At 52.5% G+C, this 12,730-nt stretch overlaps 1 protein-coding gene and 1 long non-coding RNA gene across 4 annotated transcripts in view; one reads left to right on the top strand and one right to left on the bottom strand.

Annotated features, from left to right (window-relative positions):
- The window catches only part of LOC101946109 (B-cadherin-like), a 95,331-nt gene that overhangs the window by 30,514 nt on the left and 52,087 nt on the right, over positions 1-12,730 (bottom strand). The window lies entirely within an intron of this gene.
- On the top strand, positions 605-12,345 carry LOC135975649 (uncharacterized). Its single transcript, XR_010592635.1, has 2 exons — positions 605-940; positions 7,819-12,345. It is a non-coding gene; the product is annotated as an uncharacterized LOC135975649 (long non-coding RNA).

The following is a 12,730-nucleotide window of genomic DNA, read 5'->3' as shown; positions in this document are numbered from 1 at the left end:
TTGCAGATTATGTATTTCCTCATCCATTTTATCTTAAACCAAACTTTGCCCCCTCGATAATCTGTATGTTAATTCCCTGATAACCAGAAACTTCTATGCTCAAACTCTGTTCGCTATTTTTTTTAACATCTTAATAAAATTTTTAAATCTGGAAAAAAAAAAAAAAATTCAAGATACATGCAAAATATTTGCTGCGTTAGCCGTTCAGACAAATGGCTGCATTAGGCTAGCTGGGGGATGCACTAACCCACATTATAATCAACTTTAAATAGCAAAAGGCCAAGATATCAGACACTGAAAAGTGGCTTCTGGCCCACGCAGAACTACTGGCAAATGACGCGCAGTCAGTTATGGGCCTAAAACATCTGCCCTTGCACAATACAGCCCCAGTCCCCTGGCCTCCCCCAGCCAGGGCAGAAAGATCGCCGGGACAGGAGCTACGTATCCCTGTGATAGGTCCAACCCGGCTCGCTGCCCATTGAGAACACCACGTCTACACTGCACCCAGGCACGTCATGAACCACCACACAAGCCTCCACAAGACTTTCGCGAACAGGAGCTGCTAACAGGGAGTTTCGCAAGGGAGTTCTCCAGGTGAAGGAGGAGCAAATACAGGACCCTTGGGATAAGTGACTGACTGCAGTGTGTGTTTGTTTGTGTTTGGGGGTTACTTGCTGGGTGCTGAGCTTATGTTTGTCAGTCTGTCTGTCTGTCTGTTTGTTTGAAGGACCGTGTGCTGTGGCTGGCAGTTGGAAGCTGTGAGCTTCAAAGGAAGGTCTGAAAGCTAGAAGCCTCTGGTAATTGGCTGAGCCTTAATCAGTGGGCGGGGCATTCACACAGGCCAGGGCTTTATAAAGCAGCGCACAACCAGGGGCTGCTAACAGGGAGTTTCGCAAGGGAGTTCTCCAGATGAAGGAGGAGCAAATACAGGACCCTTGGGGTAAGTGACCGACTGTAGTCAGGAGTGTAGCTAGGGGGGTTCAGGGGAAGCAGCCGCTTCCCCTCAGCACATTTTTCAAAAGCGGCGCCTGCCAGGCCGGCACTGGGCTCCTGCAGGCAAGGGGGGGGGCAGCGGGCATGGCTGGAGGAGCGAAGGGGCCGGCTCCTCGGCCATCGTGCCCCATGCTCAGCGCGGCCCCAACAGGCTTTTCGGCCGCCCAAGGAAAAAAAAAACATAGCAGCCAGAATGGCAAAACAAAACCAAAAAACCCCAGTGATCTGTGCGCCGGAGCGCGGGTGCAGGGGGACCGGCTAGCGACGGGGAGGGAGCGGGCGGGAGAGAGAGAAAAGGGGGGCAGCCAGGGCTACAGAGGGGCGCTGCCATGCGGCCCCTTCCGCCCTGCCGCACCGCCTGCCGCGAGGGCTCCGTGCCGCTCCGGTCAGCTGGGAGGGAAGGACGAGGACTGCCCTGCCGGGCTTGCTGCAGGACGCTCCTGTCCTCCACGTCGCCGCCCCCTACAGGGCGGCTGGAGCGGAACTAAAAAAAAAAAAAAAGCGGCCGTGCCGCCCTAGGATTGGGCAGAATGCTGCCTCGAACAATCTGCCGCCCCAAGCACCAGCTTGCTCGGCTGGTGCCTGGAGCCGGCCCTGGGCCCCAACATCGCCACGGCCACCTCCTGCGGCGGCTCAGGGCTCGGCGGCCGAGCGCTCCGCAGCTGGTGGGCAGATCCCCTCTCCCCGGCAGCTTCCTGCTTCCCTCGGCCCGGGCAGCCCCGCCCCTTGCTAATGCCGGGCTGCCTGGGCCGAGGGAAGCAAGAAGCTGCCGGGAAGAGGGGATCTCACCAGCTGCTGCCTGCCCCACTGCTCTGCTCCCTCCAGCCCCCGGGAGAAGCGAGCAGCGCCCGCCCGCCACCCCTTCCCCGTGCCCGGCCTCCCCACGGACCGAGCCCCTCCGACGGGGGGGGGCGCAGCATGGCCGGAGGAGCCAAGGGTGGGGGGAGGCGCGGAGCGGCTGGAGGAGGAGCCAAGGAGGGGCGTGGCCAGAGAAGGAGCCGGGGGGGCGCCTTTATGTTTGCTCCCCCTGCACTTAGAACCTGGCTCCGCCACTGCCTGTAGTGTGTGTTTGTTTGTGTTTGCGGGTTACTTGCTGTGTGCTGAGCTTGTGTTTGTCAGTCTGTCTGTTTGGTTGTTTGAAGGACCGTGTGCTGTGGCTGGCAGTTGGAAGCTGTGAGCGTCAAAGGAAGGTCTGAAAGCTAGAAGCCTCTGGTAATTGGCTGAGCCTTAATCAGTGGGCGGGGCATTCACACAGGCCAGGGCTTTATTCGCAAGGGAGTTTAGAAGGGGCGTGGGAAGGGAGCGAGGGTCCCTGGTCGGTTGTGTTTCCCTTTATTCCCCTTAAAACCTATAAACCAAACTACATTCGAGACTTCTTGCTTTTAACAACCCTTTCATTAACTAGGAGACAATGCAGGCAGAAGCCCAGCTGCAGAGTGGGGGCTATCCAGTTTATTGCACTGGGTGCAGCATGTATGATTACAGGCCCTGTGGGCGGGTGGCGTATGTGCGCATTCAGTGCAAGGAGCTCCTGGCCCTTAGAGACCGCGTACGGACTTTGGAGGCCAGGGTGGCGGAACTGGAGGAGCTAAGGGAGGCAGAGAGGTATGTTGATGAGGCTTTCCGGGACACTAGAATTGTCCCACCTCCGGTCAGACAGCCCCTGCGCTGTTGACGAGGATGAAAGGCCCAGGGAAGCAGAGCAGTCAATGGGAGCAGAGGGAAACTTCCCATAGTTGGGACCCTCCTTCCAGACGGTGCTGGGGTTGCCTCTCGCACTGAGGTTACCTCTCTTGGGGAGGGAGCTCCAGTTGCTAGGAAAAGGCAGGTGTTAATAATGGGAGATTCAATCATTAGAAACGTAGATAGCTGGGTTTGTGATGACCAGGAGAACCATATGGTGACTTGCCTGCCTGGTGCGAAGGTTGAGGCTCTCTCGAAGCATCTGGACAGACTTATGTGTAGTGCTAGGGAGGAGCCGGTGGTCGTGGTACATGTAGGTACCAATGACATAGGGAAGGGTAAGAGAGATGTCCTGGAGGCCAAATTTAGGCTGCTAGAGAAGAGACTGAAATCCAGGATCTCTATGGTGGCATTCTCAGAAACGCTCCCAGTTCCACGCACAGGGCCAGGTAGGCAGGCAGAGCTTCAGAGTCTCAATGCGTGGATGAGACGATGGTGAAGAGAGGAGGGTTTTACATTCATTAGGAACTGAGGAAACTTTTGGGATGGGGGGAGCCTATCCCCATATTGACTGGGAACATTTCACTTCAGGACGAAATGCAGAGATAAAATTTCTCGATACTTTAAATGACTGCTTCATGGAGCAGCTGGTACGGGAACCCACAAGGGGAGAGGCAACTCTAGATTTAGTCTTGAGTGGAGCACAGGAGCTGGTCCAAGAGGTAACTATAACTGGACCGCTTGGAAATAGTGACCATAATACAATAGCTTCAACATCCCTGTGGTTGGAAGAACATCTAACAACCCAACACTGTGGCATTTAATTTCAAAAGGGGGAACTATGCAAAAATGAGGGGGTTAGTTAAACAGAAGTTAAAAGGTACAGTGACTAAAGTGAAATCCCTGCAAGCTGCATGGACGCTTTTTAAAGACACCATAATAGAGGCCCAACTTCAATGTATACCCCAAATTAAGAAACACAGTAAAAGAACTAAAAAAGAGCTACCGTGGCTTAACCACCATGTAAAAGAAGCAGTGAGAGAGAAAAAGACTTCCTTTAAAAAGTGGAAGTCAAATCCTAGTGAGGCAAATAGAAAGGAGCATAAACGCTGCCAAATTATGTGCAAGAATGTAATAAGAAAAGCCAAAGAGGAGTTTGAAGAACGGCTAGCCAAAAACTCCAAAGGTAATAAAATGTTTAAGTCATCAGAAGTAGGAAGCCTGCTAACCAGTGGGGCCCCTTGATGATCGAGATACAAAAGGAGCGCTTAAAGACGATAAAGTCATTGCGGAGAAACTAAACGGATTCTTTGCTTCAGTCTTCACGGCTGAGGATATTAGGGAGATTCCCAAACTTGAGCCGGCTTTTGTAGGTGACAAATCTGAGGAACTGTCACAGATTGAAGTGTCACTAGAGGAGGTTTTGGAATTGATTGATAAACTTAACACTAACAAGTCACAGGGACCAGCTGGCATTCACCCAAGAGTTCTGAAAGAACTCAAATGTGAAGTTGCGGAACTATTAACTAAGGTTTGTAACCTGTCCTTTAAATCGGCTTCTGTACCCAATGACTGGAAGTTAGCTAATGTAACGCCAATATTTAAAAAGGGCTCTAGAGGTGATCCCGGCAATTACAGACCAGTAAGTTTAACGTCGGTACCGGGCAAATTAGTCTAAACAATAGTTAAGAATAAAATTGTCAGACACATAGAAAAACATAAATTGTTGAGCAATAGTCAACATGGTTTCTGTAAAGGGAAATCGTGTCTTACTAATCTATTAGAGTTCTTTGAAGGGGTCAACAAACAAAAAAGGGGCATCCAGTGGACTTAGTTTACTTAGATTTCTAGAAAGCCTTTGACAAGGTCCCTCACCAAAGGCTCTTACGTAAATTAAGCTGTCATGGGATAAAAGGGAAGGTCCTTTCATGGACTGAGAACTGGTTAAAAGACAGGGAACAAAGGGTAGGAATTAACGGTAAATTCTCAGAATGGAGAGGGGTAACTAGTGGTGTTCCCCAAGGGTCAGTCCTAGGATCGATCCTATTCAACTTATTCATAAATGATCTGGAGAAAGGGGTAAACAGTGAGGTGGCAAAGTTTGCAGATGATACTAAACTGCTAAAGATAGTTAAGTCCAAAGCAGACTGTGAAGAACTTCAAAAAGATCTCACAAAACTAAGTGATTGGGCAACAAAATGGCAAATGAAATTTAATGTGGATAAATGTAAAGTAATGCACATTGGAAAAAATAACCCCAACTATACATACAATATGATGGGGGCTAATTTAGCTACAAGAAGTCAGGAAAAAGATCTTGGAGTCATCGTGGATAGTTCTCTGAAGATGTCCACGCAGTGTGCAGAGGCGGTCAAAAAAGCAAACAGGATGTTAGGAATCATTAAAAAGGGGATAGAGGATAAGACTGAGAATATATTATTGCCCTTATATAAATCGATGGTACACCCTCGTCTCGAATACTGCGTACAGATGTGGTCTCCTCATCTCAGAAAAGATATACTGGCACTAGAAAACGTTCAGAAAAGGGCAACTAAAATGATTAGGGGTTTGGAACAGGTCCCATATGAGGAGAGATTAAAGAGGCTAGGACTCTTCAGCTTGGAAAAGAGGAGACTAAGGGGGGATATGATAGAGGTCTATAAAATCATGAGTGATGTGGAGAAAGTGGATAAGGAAAAGTTATTTACTTATTCCCATAATACAAGAACTAGGGGTCATCAAATGAAATTAATAGGCAGCAGGTTTAAAACAAATAAAAGGAAGTTCTTCTTCATGCAGCGCACAGTCAACTTGTGGAACTCCTTACCTGAGGAGGTTGTGAAGGCTAGGACTATAACAGCATTTAAAAGAGAACTGGATAAATTCATGGTGGTTAAGTCCATTAATGGCTATTAGCCAGGAGGGGTAAGGAATGGTGTCCCTAGCCTCTGTTTGTCAGAGGATGGAGATGGATGGCAGGAGAGCGATCACTTGATCATTGCCTGTTAGGTTCACTCCCTCTGGGGCACCTGGCATTGGCCACTGTCGGTAGACAGGATACTGGGCTAGATGGACCTTTGGTCTGACCCAGTACGGCCGTTCTTATGTTCTTCAGCGGCCTGGCAGGGCCGAGCGTGGGCAGACATTCTTACTCACAGAGCACCAGCCTACCACTGGGAAGCATGTGGCCTTCACACGAGATACTCGCCTCTCCTTACTGCCCTTTGCCAAAGCCCAGAGAGACCCCTTGTTCTTTCCTCAATCCGTCTCAGCAGCCACGTGGTGCCACAATGCGGCCTGCCTGCAGGAGCTTTCGACACAGGACATGATGCCCAGACCCATCGCTGCTCACTGTGTGATGTATGAAGAAAGGCTGACGCTAGCCTAGATCTGGGAGACCCAGGTTCAGTTCCCTGCTCTGCGAGAGATTTCCTGTGTGACCTTGGGCATGTCACTTAGTGCTTCGGTTCCCCACCTGTACAATGGGGATAACAGCAGTGCCCTGCCTCGCAGGCGTGTGAGGGGACCCTGAGGCATATCGATAGGACAGTGAGGGAGGCCCCTGAGTACCTAGGACACAGAGAAGGCTCTCTGAGCACCTGAGGCACAAGGGCTGTGGGATGCTAAGGGTTTGATGAACAAGGGCTTCAGGATTCCTCCCACTTGTGTAAAGCAAAGATTTTCTGAAGCCTCAGCTAAAAGGAGTCACTGGCTCTGGAAGGCTTTGGAATTTTATTGTATGTCATTTAAGAGCTGGAAGTGGAGTTGCCAACTTCCTATTTGCAGAAAACTGAACACACTTACCCCGCCCCCTTCCCTGAGGCCCGGCCCTGCCCCCTTCCCCAAGGCCCTGCCCCACATTAACTCCATTCCCCCCTCCCTCCCTCACACGCACATTTTCACTGGGCTGGGGCAGGGGGAGGGAGGGGCTCCGTGGTGGGGGGTGCAGGCTCTGGAGTGAGGCCAGAAATGAGGGGTTCAGGCTCTGGGATGGGGCCGGGGAGGAGAAGTTTTGGATGTAGGAGGGGGCTCTGGCCTGGGGCCGAGGGGTTGAGAGTGCGGGAGGGGGCTCTGGGCTGGGGCAGGGGTTGGAGTGCGGGAGGGGGTAAGGGCTCTGGGATGGGGCTGGGGATAAGGGTGAGGAGTGCAGGAGGGAGCTTCAGGGTGAGGAGTGCAGGAGGGGGTGCGGGCTCCAGGTGGGTGTTTACTTCAGTTGGCTCCTGAAACAACAACAGGTCCCTCCAGCTCCTTGGCACAGGGGCGGCCACGGGGGCTCTTCACGCTGCCCCTGTCCACAGGCACCACCCCTGCAGCTCCCATTGGCCATGGTTCCCGGCCACGGATCCCGGCCAATGGGAGCTGCGGAGCCGGTGCTTGGCATAGGGGCAGCATGCATAGCCCCCATGGCCGCCCTTGCACCTAGGAGCTGGAGGGACCTGTCACCACTTCCAGGAGCCGTGTGGATCCGGGCAGGGTGCCTGCCTGCACCGCTGTGCCACAAGTGGACTTTTAACGGCCTGGTCAGAGAGCCACCAGGGTCCCTTTTCAACCGGGCATTCCGGTCGAAAACTGGATGCCTGACAACCCCAGCTGGAAGGAGCAAAGGTCTGAATTCAACAAGTCTTGTGGCCTGAGCTCGGGGAGGAAAGAGGGACAGCGGAATACGCCAGTGTCAGAATTAAATATAGAGGGCATGGAAGTAAATGGCCCACAACAGAGCTGGAGCTACGCTGTGAGATGTCCTTGTTTGCTACGGCAAGCTGCCCAGTCCCCAGAGAGGGGACGCCACGCTAGCCTTTAGCACAGAGCCTAATATGGTCATCCTAGTCCGACCCACGCTGGAGCAGACTTTCGCTCCAGCCCAGGCTGGGCCAGGGAACAATGACATCACTCAGCCGACTCAGCCCTCCTTCATTCAGGCCCAGCGCAGGTGGAGGTGAGTCATTCACTGGCGGTAAAGCGCCAACCCCTCCTGAACAGATAAGCGGCTTAGAGCTGCAGATTAGCAAAACAAGCTCTCGCCTCCCACACTGGAGTCAGGGAGGGGTTCTGGGTTTATTTGTAGATTGTTTTGTCACTGCCTTTGTACCATCAGCCCCTGGGTTTGGGCAACAACCTGTCTCTGTGTTTTCCCAAATCCAGCCGCTCCTCCGCAAAACGCAGACCCCTGTCGTAGGAGGAAGTGAGAATCCAGAGAGACTCATCAGCTTTTATGGATCCGGGGGACAAACAAGACAGCAGAACTCCTACGCCGCCTCTCCCACGGAAACACCTACTCCCGGACAGACCCCGGATGTCATACTGAAGTTTCACCATGACTTCAGGCTTGCAAGACAGAGTTTCTCCCGAAAGGTGATTCAGGGCGAAATCACACATGTACAAAGCGAACAATTCACCCAGGCTGCCAAAGGCGCCAACCCAAGAGGGGACGTTCGTAGCTCGGGGAAGCTGGCCAAAGCCCCAAGCCCTGCAGTGGCAGCCTTTGCCGCTGCTCGGGGACCAGGTCTCTGGATGAGGCAGTCCCAGCTCAACACAAGCGCACAGACAGGATGAAGGGGATGGGGCAGCACGTGCTACAAAGGGGACAAGAACAAGGTGCAGGGAGGTCAGCGAGGGAATCCTGCTGCTGCCGCCTCACCAGACGCTAGTCGTGAGGCGCTCACTATAGTTGGACACCAGCAGCCACACAGGACAGCTTAGGCCACGGCCACAGAGCCCCCCGAGACGGGCAGAGGGTGTCAGCAGGACCCTATTACCAGATCAGCTTAACAAATAAATAGAACAGGAGGGAGAAGCAGCATCTGCCTTCTGCATTAGCGGTCACCCCGCCCTGGATTCCAGACATCTTCCTCCATCAAACCCTTTCATTAGCTCTTTAAAGGGCCTTATCGGGCAATACAATCTTTAGGAAAGGTTTTAGAGTAGGCACCCAACCTCCTCCAGAGGAGAGGTGTTTAAGCACAGCTTGGATGGCCAGTTAAAAACAACCAGCCAGAGGTCTGGGGGAGGTCTCCAGTCATGATCACAACAGGTGTTTTTTTCTCCTAAGCTCAATGAATCCTGTAACCTCTCCAAACCCATCAGCTGGAAAGTGCACACACCCTGAGCTAATCACCCTAATTACAGCCCAACTCATTAGCCTGGGGAAAGCTCCCAGGCTTCAGTCACAGGACCCAGCTGATTCCCTTTGAAGCGCCGTGATTAGCCCCTCTGGAGCATTGGCTCAGTACAACCGTCCTCCAATTCCAGGGCTGCCTTTTAGATCAAATTTACTGCAATCAAGTTTCTTAAAGCTCCACCCCTGTGGCGTCTACGGACCAAGCCCTTAAACCAGAACTGAATGCACAGTGGACAGTTTAATATAGAACATCAGAAAATACAAGTGATCCCGTTCCTCTCCCGGGCACGGGGCTAAACTCTGATCTACCATTGAACTGTGAGAGGGACATGACCCCTCTGGGGTCAGAGGCACACATCCAACCTTCCAACAGCATTCAGCATCAGGGTTACTTTGGAGCCACCTCTCCCCGGGAGTCCCACGTTCTGGTTGCGGCCCGTGGAGTCTTTTCCCACCTAGGCTGGCTAGGAAGCTGTAGCCAATCCTGTGATGCAGACCTTGCTGCTGTGATCCACTCCTCTCACCTGGAGGACGGATCCCTGCAGAGGACTCTGCTTGGGCCTCCCAGGAGAGGGCTCAGACACCTCAGCTAGCGCAGAATGCAACGGTTTGTGTCGTGTGGCATAAACTGCTATGAGCACGTAGCAGCAGGCTGCATGCTCTGCCTCCAGCAGGTGTGGGTTACAGTCCAGAAAGCCCTGAATGGCCTCAGATCCCATTACATGAGGAATCGCCCTGCTCCACGTGTCCTGTGATGGGAATTACAACCCGCTGAGACCTGGACTCTGTTCCTTGCCACTGGCTATGGATCAGCAGAGTGACAACTGCCGTAACATGCTGCCTCTAGCAAGCCCCCGGGCATGGGGCAAGCCCTTCCTCTTTGCTCAAGCTTTTGACCTCTACTAATAAGCAGCAAGGATGTCAGGCCTTCCCGAATGGGTTAGCCAGACACTGGGCCTTGGAGGTAGGGGAGAAAGGAGGGGGACAATCCCAGAGCAATTTCTCTCTTATCTTCCCTCCCCGCAACCTGGAAGCAGAACGTGCCAGTGAACAAGGGGATTTCCAGCTATCACCAGCGTGAGGGATCGGGGTGGCTTTGCAGAAAGATGACTCAGGCTGCCGAGTGGCAAACCACCCTGTCACGCCAGCACAGGCAAGACTGGCAGCAGGGCGCTTGGCAGAGGGACCTGGAGGGGGAGGACGAGTGAAGCAATTTTTCTAATGATCAATGACAACAGAGGTGCAAAGTCTAACTACTGTCTGCCAGGCTCCAGGGGCCCAACGGTGCAGGGCCTCTGCAGACCTCACTCAGCAGGAGGAGCTACCAGGAGTTCCCTGCCCCCCCAACTACTCACCCAGGGGTTAGAGCTTCCCACTGCTGGCACTAGGTCTTTGCATCCCTGTCTTTCCAAAGACCGCCGACCTACCAGCGAAACCCTATCAACCATTAACCACAAGTACACAGCATTTCCATAGCAACCCTGTCAAAAAACAACAGAGCAGTCCTGGGAACTTCAGCGGGATCCCAACACCCAGCGAGCCACCTGAACAGAGGCGCTACCAGCCTTTCTGACAGGGCGCCTCCCTGCTGGGCTCGCTGCTCACCTGAGACCCCAGCAGTCCTGCCTCTGTCTGCTTCACAAACACCGAGAAAGAGGGAGCATTGCTCCCAGGCCTTCCCTATGGGCATAGGCTCTGCCCCAGCTCCTGCCATAACCACGGAAGAGAAACAAGTGCCCCTCGTAGGGGCAGAAAGACTTGCTGAAGATATTCAAGAGGGCACCATACAGGTGAGGGGCAAAGGAACAGGGCTTGATTTTTACAGCCGTGCTGAATAGACAGGCGTGTTTGGACACACAACAGTCACATCTAGACTAGATCACAGCAGCAAAAATAAAGTGGGTCCTAAGCGCTGCCCAACACCAGCTCATTCTTGGGCTCAGCTGCAAAAGAACTCTGCCCCACACGACATCTGGGACCTTAAAAGTGCAGTAGTCACACGGGCCCCCACTGTTCCGAATGCCCCATCAAAGTCTCCAGTCTGTTGCTCTTCAAAGGGTTTGACCCCTAGCCGGAGTTGATTCTCCCCCGCAACCCACTTCCGGGCATGGCTACACATTGTTCGTCACAAGCCATGAGGAAGCCAGATGCAGGCTAGAGGAGACCCCAGCTGGAGTTCTAGCCAAGCACCAGTTTGTCTTCTTGAGAAGAAGTTTAGACAAGGGCTTCTCACCAAGCATTCTGCCCGTTATGAAAGAGGCATTTCCAGGGATGGTGCAGTCACGAGCCAAAGTTGCGACACTAGACACCTCACAACTCTTGGTACCAGTCACACACAAAACCAGCTTTGCTTTGTTCTATAGTAGCCAGCGAAAGAAGCCACCAGGCAACCCCAGGACATCGGAACAAAGGCAGCTAAGTACTGACGGTTCCTCTGCACCGGCTCATTCTTCACAGAACGCTGAGCATGGGAATTTCATCCCCAACGTCACTTGGTAGAAGCTCGAGAAGCCAGATTTAAAGGCTGCCAAATCTTTGATGATGTTCGGGAACCAACGTCTTGGCTCGGTCACAGCCCGCAGTGGGAATTGCCATCTGGACAAACCCTCCTTCTTCAGCTCATCTTTGGGCACTTGTCATCAACACTGGGACACGGAAGTGGGTTTAAGAGGGACTGAGGTGGGTTAAGGGGGATTGTGTCTTCTGGAGACCCACGAAGAGGAAGTGGAACTTGTGGTCTCCTTCTAATTTGGTCTTCTGATATTGCAAGTTTCCTGGGATGACACTAAGTTGGAGTGGGCAGCGCTGACTGGAGGAGGCGATGGGGGTAGCGAAGGATTATGAGGTAGTGGCTAGGTCTACTCCCAGAGGCCAGGTTTGGATGTTTGAGAGATGCAGCACATTTGTAAAGGAAGCGTGATGTATAGCGAGGGATGGAACCAGACACCACTGACACACCTGCGACCCAAACTCTGCTTTAGCCAGGTGGTTTTGGTTTACAGATGTGGATTGGAGGCGCCTCTGTCCGAGATGGGTGCGAGGCATCGCACGCAGTCGTGAGCCCAGAACGCACACAGCACGAGACAGCTCAGCTCCAGCTTGCACTCGCCAAGAGAACCAAAGCGCCATCCAAGGGCGGGGGCAGGGCACACTTAACCCATCCACAAGCTCAGAGAGAACAGAGGCACTGCTTTTGCTGGACATGCTACCTCCGGAGGCTGGCAATTACTACGCGTCTAGTGCGAGGTGTTTTACAGACAGCCGTGGAAGGGTCCCTCCCCCTAAAACAGGGGGTCTCAAACTGGGGCTCAGGACCCCTCAGGGGGTCGCAAAGTTATTACATGGGGGGTCGTGAGCTGTCAGCCTGCAACCCAAACCCCGCTTTGCCTCCAGCATTTATAATGGTGTTAAATATATTAAACAGTGTTTTTAATTTATAAGAGGGGGGGTCACACGCATAGGCTTGGTATGTGAAAGGGGTCACCCATACAGAAGTTTGAGAACCACTGCTCTAAAACCATACAGTCGAAGAGACCACAGCGCTGTAGACAGATTGTCTGCTTTGATTTTGTTGGTCATGCCTGAGAACCAGCTATTTATAGCCAAACCAAAACCAAGTCCCCAAACTGCTGCCATTTAAGTAATTAATTAATAAGTAAGTAATAATTTCCTTATTTACACAACGTCAAAGGCCAAACCGATGACCCACTCATATTACCGAAACTTCAGTAAGAACAGCAGGAAATGGGCATTCCTGCTGCCGGGCACAGGGATGATAGTGAAAAGCTTTGAAGGCAGATTGTCAGTGAATAAACACAAGCCAAACACCCGAAGAGGCTAGTTAGAACAAGTCTGCTTTCAGCTACCTTACGCCTCCCATAGCTCCAGGGGAAAGGGCAGATTTCAGTGATCCTCCCTGCTCCTTAGCACTTTCAT

Source organism: Chrysemys picta, chromosome 14 (genome assembly GCF_011386835.1).
Source record: "Chrysemys picta bellii isolate R12L10 chromosome 14, ASM1138683v2, whole genome shotgun sequence".
NCBI lineage: Eukaryota > Metazoa > Chordata > Testudines > Emydidae > Chrysemys > Chrysemys picta.
Note: the sequence above shows the minus strand (reverse complement) of the source record. Positions and strands in the feature narration are given on the sequence as shown.